We start from the raw sequence: 12,140 nt of genomic DNA on the forward strand, positions 1-12,140 counted from the left end.
AAACATAATGAAGGCTGCTTAGTTTTGCTACAAAAATAAGAAGCAAGTGTGATAGTCGAAGTCTCCAGAAGAACTGTGGCTGCTTCTGCAAGACGCTCAGTAACACTTACAGCTCATTTCCTTATAAAACTGCACAAATTGTACCTGAGACTACTATTTTTTTAAGCAAAGGATCGTTACACCATATATCGTCTTTGTTTCATTTATTTATTACTGTTTACTGTTTAATTTTTTTTATTTTTCAAGGCATCTTTGCTCTACAGCATTTCTTTACATGTGCTTAAAACTTTTGCACAGTGCTGTACAATCTAAGACCATAGAATTTATTTTTGTAGACAATTTAAAAGGGTAGAAATGCCTTCTTCCCATTCAAAGTGTATGGCTTCTATTTTATCATTCTTAGCAACTGAAAGCAAATTTGTCATATTACATGTAAATAGTCCAGAATCGTTTATAGTCCAGAACTTCTTTCTTCTGTTCAAGAAATAAGGAGACATGACTTTGAACAAAAAAAGGTATCTTGCTTTGAAATATTCAGCATTAAAAATGATGAATGGATTTCTAAGACAACCCAACAGAAGTTCAAAGGGCTGCAGAGACCATGATGGGGGAAAAAAGAACATGAGGGAGAAAGGAGTGCCGTATGAACACTCCACAAACCCAAAGCTTTAATCAGAATCTGTGAACCCCCCACCCCACCCCACTCCACCACCCCCGGAGAAGAAATGATGGATTTTCCCTCCCCTCCATACACGGCCTTCCTTTATGCTCTGCAGTAGACCAGATCTTCATTGTGAAGCCATGGCAATACTTTCTTTGCCTAAAAAAAAGTCTATTCAGAGCCTGAGCGCTGGGAGGGAAATCTCTGTACCTGGAGACCTTTTTTCTTGACAGCCCTCCATAAATTGCCCTACTCGTTCAAGTCTACCCTTCCAACCCACATCATGTGCCCTGACAACCACTGAAAGCAACTGAAGCCCAAAAGATATTTGTGTTTTTTGTCCTTGGTATAAATAAATGTCTAAAGCCAACTATAAGTGCATGTACACTACTAAATTGAGAGGCTGTAGTCAAGGGGAATTAAACTGCCAAACAGCATTGTAGAAAAGGTAAGGGCACCTATTTTTTCTCCACACGTTTTGTCTTGGAAAATACCTGCCAGTCCTAAATCATGGGTCAGCCCGGTACCTTATAATACCTTATAATACCAAACGTTATTATACTTTACTCTAATGCAAATTCATTACTACCCCCCTACCCCCCCGGTGCACTGCACATGCTGCTCCTGAGATACCAGTTCTACTCCTGACCCCTTCTGCTCTCCAGACCTCCCTGATCCATCCTGATGCCCTACTTCTCCAACATTGGTTGGACATCGCTTGCCTCTACTGGGAGTGGCCCCACATGGATGGCCTGAAGATCAGTGGGATTGCTGGGAATGGTGCTGCTTGAGCACCGTGGACATGGCTTTGGACTGTGGTTCATATGGGCAGTTGTACTGTGATGGCTTGGGACTGTAATTGCTGTAATGGCTTTGGGGCTGCGGTTGCCGCGAGCAGTTTTGCACTCAGGTCTCCATCGGTGGACCGTGGATAGATTCAACAAACCAGACTTCATGTGAAAACTGTAATGAATTTCCTGGTTACACAGTTGCACTATTTGTCCATGTAGTACACAGCTACAGAAGGATTTGTTTATAATTGCACTATCTGTTGTCACCCAGATGAGGATGGGTTCCTTTTTGAATCTGGCTCCTCTCAAGGTTTCTTTCTCATATCATCTCAGGGAGTTTTTCCTTGTCTGGCTTACTCATTAGGGATAAATTCACACATTTACAATTTATTTTTATTTAATTTAATTTGATTGTGTTTATTTCTATAAAGCTGCTTTGTGACAATGTCCATTGTTAAACGCACTATACAAATATAATTGAATTGAATTGAATTGAATACTGATTAATTAATAGAAACCATGCTGGTAATGCTAGTCTTGCTGCAGCAAGTGTTATGCTTGTAATGTGGTATATGGGCAAAAGTATGTGTACACCTGACCATAACACCCATATGTGGCTCTTCCCCAAACTGTTGCCACAAATTTGGAAGTACGGAATTCCCTAGAATGTGTTTGTACACTGTAGCATTAAGATTTCCCTTCACTGGAACTAAGGGGCCCAAACCTGTTCCAGCATAACAATGCCCCTGTGCTCAAAGCGAGCTCCATGAAGACATGGTTTGGCAAGGTTGGAGTGGAAGAACTTGACTGGCCTGCACAGAGCCCTAACTCTGTGCACCTGAACACCTTTGGAATGAACTGGAACGCCGACTGCACCCCAGGCCTCTTTGCTCAACATCAGTGCCTGACCTCATTAATGCTCTTTTGGCTAAATGGGCAAATCCCCATAGCCACAATCCAAAATCTAGTGGAAAACCTTCCCAGAAGAGTGGATGTTATCATAACAGCAAAGGAGGGAGCATATCCTGGGGAACTCAGTGCACAAGGCAGGGGGACACCCTGGACGGGGTGACAACCCATTGCACACTATGGACAATACAGAAATTCCAATCAACATACAACGCACGTCTTTGGACAGGGGAGGAAACTGGAGTACCCAGAGGAAGTCCCCAAAGCACAGGGAGAACATGCAAACGCCACAGGGCAGAGGCAGGACTTGAATCACCAACCCCGGAGGTGCCCCCCATTAAAAGAGCCATACAAATAAAATTGAACTGAATTGAATTTTTATTCATATTACAACTAGCAAATTTAAAGAATCTTACCTGCAGTGTGCAGACAATATGCATCTAACAGAGAATAACCCAGTGTAGACCATGTGTGATGAAGATTCCCTTTTTCTTGCCCTTCATAAGCCTCACATTTTTTAAATACCTTGGAATCCCTTCTTATTCAACACACACAAATACACAAGAACACTTTATGGACAGATTTCGAACTTATAATAACGATCAAAAAAAGATATTGTTGATAGGACTCTGTGTTCTAACCCCCTACCACGCCTCCTGGACTCAATCCAAAAAAATCTAACCATTGACAATCACTCCCTTACACCATGAGAGAGAATATACCTTGATTCTTCCACAGTTTTATAGAAAATAAAAGACTTGTGAATTATGCTATTCCAAAGGAATTATCAGATACATACTAATTGGAAAGAAATGGCACAAAAAAGGTGAGCGTGAGGAACCACCAAAGATGTCTAAACTGCCTCGATCTTGGTGCTGTAATCAGACTTCCAGACACACCTAGCAATACTGTTACCCTCAGCCTAGTATCCTCACCCATTCTTGCTGACGTAGCCCAACAGGGGATGCATATTAAACATACGCACTCTGTCTAGCATTAAGTATTCATGCCTGACGTGAGGTCCCTAAATGAAGGTGGGCTCAGCATCTTCGGAAAGATTGACAGTTCCTGAGCTGGGACCTACTGCCTCCACTCAAATATTGATGCTAATGGGAAGCGGTTGAGGGATTTGTGTCAGCGGGACATGCCACAAATCTACACCGCCTGTCAGGTTTGCCAAGCCGGATGGGACAAGGCACTGACAGAAGAGGATCTCTTCTGTGAGAGCTTATCTGTCTTAGACATCTACAACTGCATTGACCTCGTTGAGAGTGAAGACCTCAGAGAGTGAGGCGGTAATCAAAGAGAGTCACCAATTCTTCCAGTTGGATTGTTGCTTGACCTTACACACAGCAGCGCAATACAAATGAAATCCTGAAATGAAAACATGTCTGTGTTATGAATTACAATAATATTAATACAAATGTCTAAACATCTGATCATGGTGCCAAAATAAAATATGATTGTATATCCCTAAGGGTTAATTAGTTCACCTTCAGGGATGCCAGGGTCGTTGCTTTTACACCAAATCAGGCTAGTTTTGGGATAAGACTGCAGGTGGAAAAAATGGAAGTCCGTAGGTAATGATTTTTGGGACAAGTTAAAAAAAAAAAAAGCCACGACCACCATGATCTTGTTCTAAAGAAAATAATCTGAAATAAATATAATTAATTTCCTTTAACATAGGCAAACAAAGCGGAAGTGTAAGTGTAGACAGTGTGCTGTAGATACACTCTATTGTCCATTACTGTTACATTGCAAAGATTGTGAGAGGGAAAGGGAGGATTATAGAGTGAAATATAGGCAGTGATTAAAAAGGCATATTGCAGATGCCACAAATCAAAAATATGTGCACATTATGGTGAACTTGTTTTCCATGCAACAACTGAGAAAAAGAAGGAAAATGTGTGTCTTGTTTCCAGTGCACTTTTTTTTTTAGTTTTAGGCCTTTTGTGAATTTTTTTAGAAGCAGTCAGGCTAAAAATTTTGAAGACACCTGCCAACCCTGCCTCCAGGACACCAGTTCAGCTGGCTGTCCACACAGCAGTTTCAGCTCAGGTTGGTATAGTTTAAGGTCTTAAACGTGAGACTATATGCTGTGAGTGAATGCAAATAATGAACTAGGTCCATACAATATAATTGTATTCAACAGGTTATGAAGGATAACACCTGAAGGGTAATTGAGGTCAACTCTTTTACCCTGAGACATCCTTAGACAGGGTGACAGGAAGCCTTGTGAGATTTGAGCATGGTGCCATACCCATGCTTAATGTCACACCTATACCTTCTTGCTGAAAACCATGTCTTGGTCAAGCCAGGACCTGTGTGTTCATGCGGGCAAGAGAGGCCACCCAGTGAGAAGTTGCTTTAAGAAATCAAATTAAATGAGGTGCCACAAAGACATGTGAAGATTAGCTGTGTAGTGTAAGTGCAAATCCCTGGGCAGTCAATTTTGATGAAAATACCAGAAAATCACAGTTATTGCCAGGAGCAGAAAACTGCTTGTTAGAGCTGCTTGCCTGAAGTCATCTCTCTCTCTCTCTCTCTCTCTCTCTCTCTCTTGTTGTCTCTGTCTCACATACACACATACAACCACACAATTATTATTATTATTATTATTATTATTATTAGCAGCAGTAGTAGCAGCAGCAGTAGTATTTATTTATTTATTTATTTATTTATTTTGAGTAATCTCACTTAACATAAATTGTGGATTTATTAATAACCTCTTTTATGATATACCACTCTCTTACTTTTTTTTCTCTTCAGTTTATCGCCCTGCAGCATTCGCAAATTAAAATCTCGACAAGCATTCAGAAAATCATTTTACCCCAATTTATATTCTTCTGACTATAAAGCAGGGCATGCTTTGTGTTCAAGTGAAATTAGTGCCTTTGCTCATGGTGTAATAACAATAATCGAAGGAAATGAATGATTTCTCTTAATTAAACTGATGAAAATGGTAATGGTTGTTCGCAGAGATATAATAAAAGGTTTGGGAAAGTGTTCACAAATGCTTTCTTCAGGTTTGATAGATTTAAGAATTATTTCATTGCATTGTTATAGGTCTAGAAGTGGGTAATTGCCCAATACTCAGTCCATATGTTACATTTCCATTTCAATATTTCAGTTCTTACACTTAGGAATGTATGATTAACCTGAGTTTAAAATGTCGCTGAAAAGTGCCAAACATTTGGTGATTTGATTAACGACCCTTCACCGTGTCGCCAGATAAAAGTAAACAAAAAGTCACTTGTTTAAACTTTTCAAGCCCCTGCATATGATATATAATGATTTTCTGTCAGGTTCTGTAATAATACAAATACATCACAGCAATCCCAACACCATATTGTAAAATTAAAAATATACTCTGTCATGTCTAAGAACCTTAAATAGTGCACCATTGATGAAATGGTGCACCTGAAATAATACAAGCCTAATTACATAATGACTGTGGTAATTAGGCTACTCTTGTCACTACATTTCAGTCGTGTTGGTCTTAAATCATATCTTTGTACAATTATTTTTCATGCTATGGCAGGTGTAGGACAGAAATTTCCTCTGTCCTGTGACAGAATTCTGAGAGACCAAGCATTAGTTATCAATAACACTTTGTGACCTTAGAATTATAAGGTTCTATCTGGTTTATCAATGAACAAGAGATAGAACTTTATAGTACTAAGGTCATGACTTTGCATATTGCAGTCACATTTTCATTTCAAAACTTTCATTTTCTAGTGAATTAAAGTGTGACTGTGTGATGTTTCTTTGTTCGTCCACTATGAAAATAAAGTGCAAGTGTGTGTCTAAAGATCCGTGTTTTTTTTTTTTTAACAGTTTGATAATTTCCAGAATCCTTCGCGTCATCCCAGTGGTACAGTGGGTAGCTGGTAACACCTCACAACTCCAGGGTCCCTTGTTCAATCCTGCGCTCAGGCTACTGTCTGTGTGGAATTCTGGATGCTTTACTCATGTGTGGGTTTCCTCCAGGTTCTCTGGTTTCCTCCCACCTCCCAGAAACCATGCCGGTAGGTAGATTGGCCAGGTATGAATAAATGTGTATGGCATCCCATCCAAGGTGTAATCCCAGGAGAGGCTCAGATCCATTGAAATCCTGAGCAGGATAAAGCACTTACTTAAGATGAATGAACAATTTGGGAGGTGGGAATACACTCTGGAAGGGATGCCAGTCCATTCACACTCATTCACACCTAGGGGCAATTTAGTGTAGCTAATCCACTGGCATGTTTTGGGGGTAGGAGGAAACCGGAGAACCCAGAAGAAACATTGGTCACAGGGAGAACCAGGGACTCTGGAGCTGTGACATGGCAATGCTAGCTGCTTCACCACCATGTCATGCTTTATGCAACAGTAAATGTTAATTCAGCACTACAAGAGATAATTCACTTCACCCTAACACACTGAGTACATGTCAGCTGGCCTAAATTTTAAGTTTTAACCAAAAGCTACTGTTGGCTACGTGTTTCAGTGCCTGTGCAAAGTGTGCGGATCCCCCAATCAACTGTTCCACTGGATGAATGAAACACATTAGTTAATATTCGACCCCTACAGGGAGTGAAATGGTGGCTGTTTAGGCTACTTGTGTCATTTGTTGCAGTGACACACAAGTTGGCATGCATGAACAATGAGACAATATTCACTGCCATTTGTTTCCATTTCAAATAAGCCAAAAAGAAAAAAAAAAGTAGCTTGGTCTAAACACTCACAGATTTCCCTATGGGTATATAGATCATTTTCTTTTCAAGTGGTAATCCCAGATAAGTTTACATACCAATGAAGAAAAATGGCACATTCTAGTTCATTTCAATCACTGGCTTAGTTTGAGTCTCACAAGTCAAGCTTTTTTAATATAAAGTTGGCCATGCTTTGTGTTCAAGTGAAATCAGTGCTTTAGTTCGTGGTGTAATGACAATAATCCAAAGAAAATGGGTGATTTCTCATAATTTCTCATACCATTGATGGAAATGGTAATAGTTGTTCATTGAGAGTAAATTGTAAAGTAATTCACAAATACTTTCTGCAGGTTTGACAGATTTAGGAATAGTTTCATTATAGGCCTAGAAGTAGATAAACTTATAAATGCCTACCACCAAAGTGATCATCTCCTATCTACTATTTGCCCAAACCAAATTACACCATAGCCTATTGCAATTTTCAATTTCAATACCTCAGTTTTCACTCTTAGGAATATGTGATTATATGTATGTCTCTTCCTCATCTATCACACTCTTAAAATTGGAAAATGTGGCAACATGCTCATTGGAAAAACTTTATCTAAACAATACATTTGACCACATTTTTAAAAAAGCCTACTGATGCTCATATTCAAACAGCCATCCAATTATAGTAATAGAAGAAGAAGATTAAAAACAAGGAAGTTCAGATCTTCAAATTGGCTCTACAGTTTTTTTCCTGGAGGCCTTGTTAGTGGGGTCTCTAAAAACACACAATTATGTCTTAAAGGTTCTTTGACGGCTTTAATTCAGACGTTAAGTGGGTCGGTATTGTTTAAAGAATGGCGATACCCCGCGGCTGTATAGTTAAATGGCTGAAAGCATGGTCCATGTGTCTTGAGGGAAGAGAATGCAGCCCACGCTGAGCTCACGCATTGGACGGGAAACACCCGCGCTGTCCCACAATGCTCTTTTGTACGCACTAAAGTGGACGAATGATAAACATGGCGACTAAATGCCTCAAGGCAGAACTCATTAAGTGAGACCAAAGTTCACCTGCTCGTCCACTGGATTGTTAGTAACTAAATGTCCTCCTAGCCCCCTGTGGTGTGCACTGCTCTAAGGGCAAGACGTGTTGCTAAATGGGCTCACAAATATGACGGCTTGCGGCAAGGAGGGGTGTAGGCCTACATCCCAATATCTCGTATGTCAATATACAGTATGAATATAATAAGGAACAATAATAATAATATCTTGTAACATTTGTAAGGATAGTATAGCAGTGTTCCGTTTCATATGACAGAAGTTGGAAAAAAAACGCCCCTTTGCCTTTATTTATTTATTTATTTGTTTATTTATTTATTTATTTATTTTAATCATAAAATGTTTCTGTTTAGGGGACTGACACCTTACATGGAGAGTCTTTGGTTAATAAAGATGTAGGCCTACTGATCGAGTTTTGAGAGAGAATTGTTATTAGCCAGGAGAAGTGTGAAAATAAAGAAAATAAAAAGCATAAATGTATCTTCACCAAAATGTTAAAATAGTTTGCATAATAGAAAACACTTCATAAAATAAAATCAGAATAAAGTCCATAAGGTACTAATTCATTCATTCATCTTCAGTAGGGGTTTTATCCTGGTCAGGATACACTCTGACTTTTCACAAATATTCAGTTTACTCAGTAAGAACCATCCATCCACCCATCCACTGAATTTACTTGTTGTTCTTTCGGCTGCTCCCGTTAGGGGTCGCCACTGCGGATTATTGGTCCGCATATTTCAGTTGGCACAGTTTTTACACCTGATGCCCTTCCTGACGCAATCCTCCCCAATTTTATCCTGGGATAGATAGCTTGGAGATACCAGCGCTGGGAGTGCACTGTTGTGTGTTGCCCCAGTGGCTGGGGATGGTTCCCTGGCCGGGAATTGAACCCGGGCCACAGCAGTTAGAACACCGAGGCCTAACCACTAGTCCTTCAGGAACCCACTTAATTACATTTACTAAATAATAACAATAACAATAATAATAATAATAATAATAATAATAATAATAAGTATTATTATTATTATTATTATTATTGAGAAGAAGAAGAAAAAGAAAGAAAGAAAAAGAAAGAATAGGCTATGTCAGAAGGATTTGGACGTAATCTATGCCTTTGTGGTGCAGAAATAAAGTTCCCTTTTCTAACTATTCTATCATAGCGTCATGAATATGTCTGCATGAGGCCTTTCATGTCTCCTAAAAGCGACGGGGTAATTCATGCAGTAATGACCCACTGGCCTCAGAGAGCCGTGGCAATAAAATGTGCATTATTGTTCCTGTTGTTGACACGGTGCATTACTGATTTTACGCTCCATCTTGACCAGGGTTCTCTAGTGGAACATGTGGACAGAGGGAGAGTGTGTGTGTAAGAGGGAGAGTTGCCCCAAGATCTCAGTCCATCTGCCCAAAAAATGCTTCCCATCACATGGAGCGCGATTTGCATAAGTCCATTCAGCCCTGCAGTTTTCACAAAGCTATTTAGGTCACAGAGGAAACGCAAATGAAGCAAATCAAAGCTAATCCCTCATCATCTGAACAGCAGCAAGGTTATAAGATTTATTACGACTTATTGCTACCTGGCTTTTAAAAAAACACAACTTTGTGCACAGTCAATATTGTCCAATCCCCAATCTGTTCAACCCATAATACAGCTATCAGTATCTTCAAGCATTAGTTTGGGGTTGTGAATGAACTCTACAGCAGGATGGCTTTAATAAATACTGCTCTGGCCTACATATGCATCTTAAATTCCCATTATTCAGCAGTTCTGGAAGGAAATGAATCTGAGACCAAAAGAAATCAACAACATTAGCAAATAACAGACTTTTGTGCAACATTATATCATGTATTGCTAGACTGTTTGGGATGGAGTGAAGGATTAATGTGGGATAGAGAGCTACATGTCTATGTTCTATTACTGACGTGAAAGAGAAAGAGAGAGAAAGAGAGAGGAGGGGTATGTGGGTATATGGGTGTTGAACATATTAGAATCATGCTTACCATCAAATACATGTCTAGGAACAAAAGTTCAAAAATTCAAAAATATTCAACAAGCCATTAGATTTTTTTATATATCTCAGGGAAAAATGAAAGGTGAGAAGTCTTTTACTCTTAAATTGATCAGCAGGATTTAAAGCTGTACAAGATAAACTTTTATTAATCCCTCATGGGGAAATTAAAGTGTTACAGCAGCAAGTGTTGCAGAGAAGGTACATAAATATACATATTACAGCAGTAGTGTCAAGAATACAAAATGAAAGGTAGCAGCAAGGTATGTAGGGCAGAAAATAGGTAGGCTAGATCAGAAAATGTGCAAAATACAGAACTACTAGTGCAGACTGTCTATGTGCAAGAACACAAATAAGTGATAGCCTACATTGCAGGATATTAATACCACAAAGAGTACAAACAAAGGGACTAATGCGGTATGTCCATACATGCAAAACAACCTGATTATTAATTTAAATGCTGATACAATTTTAGTTTAGTTTTAGTACTTGCTATGTAAGCCTAACCTAGGCCCTGATTTACTGAAAGGGTCTCTTGGTCATCTATTCATATCAGAGAGTTCTGGATTTTGTCTGTATGCTACCCTCTGTGCCACTAAAGTGCGACACTATAGGCGATGAGGCGATAGTAGACAAACAAAGCATGGGTGCCGACATTCAAAGGCCTTGTCAAAGAGTGAAAAGGGATGAGAAGGCAACGAGACCTCCCTTAAATCATCATTGGAAAGTCATTAGAGATCTGGCGGGGAGGACCGCACAGCTTGCGGTGCATCACACAATACACGCCGCTCTTTACGCACAAAGCCGCAAATGAAGCGAAAAAGAGGAGGGAGTGGTTGTGGGACAGCTTCCTTAGGGCACAGCAAGCACATAAAGTTTCCTGCTCATTCGCATGTGTAAAGTTATATTCATGAGTTGTTAACTGTTTTGTCTCTTAATGGGGAATTTATTCAAAGTGTTCTTTGGTCTGCTGGAATGCCCAGATGGCTGCGAAACACTTTACGTGTAAACCTAAAGTTTGTAGTTATTGTTTTTTCTTTCAATAAGAAGAATCACAGCTCTTTTTATCCTCCAGCTGAATAATATAGTCAGCATTAAGATAAAGATCAGCAGTGGATAGCTTACAGTTTGAAATGTAACCTATAGTAAGCATTTCAGAAACAATAACAGAGGTCACTTCTTGAGATGGAATCTGAGATGGGCAGATCAGCATGAAGAAGAGATTATTCTTTAATTACTACCAAGAAGGAACTGAGGTCACAGTTTTCCTTTACATGTATTCTGGGGGACTAAAGAGCACAGCCTTTTATTTAATTACTTGGAGAAGCTTTTGGTGATAGGTCACAGGTCAGGGGCTGTTGATTAAACAGAGCTAAACTACTCAGAATACTTGAGAGAGGGATAAAAAAAAAAGGATAAGCTCCTCTGGCTTTTCATCTATCTCCAGACTGTGCCAAATGTCTACAATCAAAACAGTTTTCTTTGCTGTGATGGTGCAGGGGAGCGTTAACGAAGGCGCTCTTCGAGCCTCTTGCAAATCCGCATCAGAGAAAGTCGAACTAATGACTTGTGAATTGTGTTAAGGAGCAATTAGTGAGTGGAGTGATGGCACGCGAGTTAAGAAGAGGTTAGGGCTAGGTGCGCGCGCGCGCGCGCGGGCGTGCGTGCGTGAGTCAGAGTGAGCGCGAGAGAGCCCTTCTTGCCCCCTCGTGCGCGCGCGCTCACACACACACACACACACACACACACACACGCGCGCGCGCACACATGACTGATTCCTGGTGTCTCGCGCCCCCGTTCCCATTCCCAAAAATGCGGGTGACAAGAGGCCAAATCTCCTCGTTATCATACCAAAAGAGTTAAGCCCTTGCTGAAAAAAAAAAGAAAAAAAAAAAAAAACGACTCATACGACCAACTTCACACAACAACAGCCAGGCGTTCATGAGAACAAATGCAATCACAATGGCACGGCCACTCCGCTTTTCTCCCGCGCCTTTTAGCAAATGCAAATAACAGCTCTCCGAGATGGGAT

Source organism: Pangasianodon hypophthalmus, chromosome 26 (genome assembly GCF_027358585.1).
Source record: "Pangasianodon hypophthalmus isolate fPanHyp1 chromosome 26, fPanHyp1.pri, whole genome shotgun sequence".
In the NCBI taxonomy this organism is placed as follows: Eukaryota; Metazoa; Chordata; class Actinopteri; order Siluriformes; family Pangasiidae; genus Pangasianodon; species Pangasianodon hypophthalmus.